At 62.5% G+C, this 1,532-nt stretch overlaps 1 long non-coding RNA gene across 1 annotated transcript; it reads right to left on the bottom strand.

The window, feature by feature from the left end:
* Window positions 1-510: 510 nt before the first annotated feature.
* LOC109364344 lies at window positions 511-1,526 on the bottom strand. The gene is made up of 2 exons (XR_002110331.1): window positions 1,048-1,526; window positions 511-874 (listed from the first exon to the last, which is right to left on the bottom strand). It is a non-coding gene; the product is annotated as an uncharacterized LOC109364344 (long non-coding RNA).
* Between the last annotated feature and the right edge of the window lie 6 nt (window positions 1,527-1,532).

Raw genomic sequence — 1,532 nt, 5'->3', positions numbered from 1 at the left:
GACGGTGCCCAACACCTCACCATCGCCAAGAAGCCCCACGGAGCACGCGGCTCCCACCAACGCCTGAGCTACAGGCTGGCCCGCCCGGCTGCAGCACAACACCACCTCTTTGGGAATCCACGGAACAACCTCGACCCACCGAGCGGGGAGGTCGCCCCAGCTACAAGCAGCACCTCAACCTGCACCCTCTGACGGGACAGGGAGGGGTCATTCCCACCAACTGGCTGGCTAAAGCAGCCTCCCCAAACCTGATTACAGGGGGGGCAGGCTGCTTCGGGGACAGAGAGCTCCACAGCTTGTGACACGCACCCCGAGTACAGGGCCGTCACACCGCCAGCTGAACAGGCGGCCACGCAGGGACAGGCCCAAGCCCTGGCTACAGAGCGGCCTCGGCCACACAATTACTGTGTACTGGGCCATTGCATTTACATGCCACCAGCAGGCAGCAACACTGAGGGGCCGAAGGAACAGGGGCAGGGAAACGGCACCTACCCTGCCTACAGGGTGGCCTTGGGGTCCAGCGAGCTCCATTTCCCACTCGGGTGCGGGGAGGTGGCTCTTGCCCTCTGTACGGGGGGCCACGCTCCCCAGGCAGCCAAAGGAGCAACAAGGCAAAAGGCCAACTACAGCAAAGACCCGAGCCCTGCTTACAGGGAGGTCGCCCAGCACAAAGCCGGCCTGGTCACCCAAGGTGCCGGCAGCGCTCTACCAAAATGTGACTGTGACCCTGCTGACAGGGAGGTGCTTTTGCCCAGAGAGCCTCTCTCTTTCGCCCCCGTCCACAGGCTTCTGCTTCCTCCTCTTGCTCGCTGTTGCCTCCCGGTTCCACTCGCTGCTTCTTCCTTTGCTGCTTCTTCCTTTGCTGCAGCAGCTCCTGAAAAATGAAGGGCTCCATTAGACCTGAGGACCAACAACCCCACCACCCAAGGAAAACAGGAAACCCAACAGACGGAGCTCGGCACACGACAACCCAGCCACAGAAGCCTTTACATCCCCCCCTTCCCAATTCATTCCCAGCAAATAAAAACAAACAACAGCTTTTCTCACCCACGCCGATGCGCTGCAGAGCTCCAGCCGGTGCTGCGGAGGGTCACAGAGGCGGGCAGACTGGGCAAATGGAGCTGGGCACACCAAAAGCAGCGACCAAAGGGTCAACTTCCCTGCTTACAGGGGTCCCCTGACGCTGCCGCCATTGCAAAGGGCCTGGGACGCCAAGGCACAGCCAGTCCCTCACTTACAGGGCAGCCTTGCTCCACAGGCAGAGGGAGGCTCCTTCTCTCCCACACCGGGGCACCTTGACCCCTAACCCCACTAACGGGGCGGTCGCCCCACACAGGCTGCCAGCAGAGCACAAAGGCTCCCGCACCCAGACCCTGATTACAGGCGGGGCGACGACACCCACGGAGCCACAGAGCTCGGTTTCCCCCCCAGCAGCAGGAACGACACTCAGCAGCCAGGCAGCGGGGTGGCACGGCCAAAGGCCACGATCGGGATCCCAGCCCCAATTGCAGGGAGGGTGCAAGCCTAACCTC

The sequence above is a fragment of the Meleagris gallopavo genome, unplaced genomic scaffold (genome assembly GCF_000146605.3).
Source record: "Meleagris gallopavo isolate NT-WF06-2002-E0010 breed Aviagen turkey brand Nicholas breeding stock unplaced genomic scaffold, Turkey_5.1 ChrUn_random_7180001848654, whole genome shotgun sequence".
In the NCBI taxonomy this organism is placed as follows: Eukaryota; Metazoa; Chordata; class Aves; order Galliformes; family Phasianidae; genus Meleagris; species Meleagris gallopavo.
This window is presented reverse-complemented; position numbering and strand designations above follow the sequence as displayed.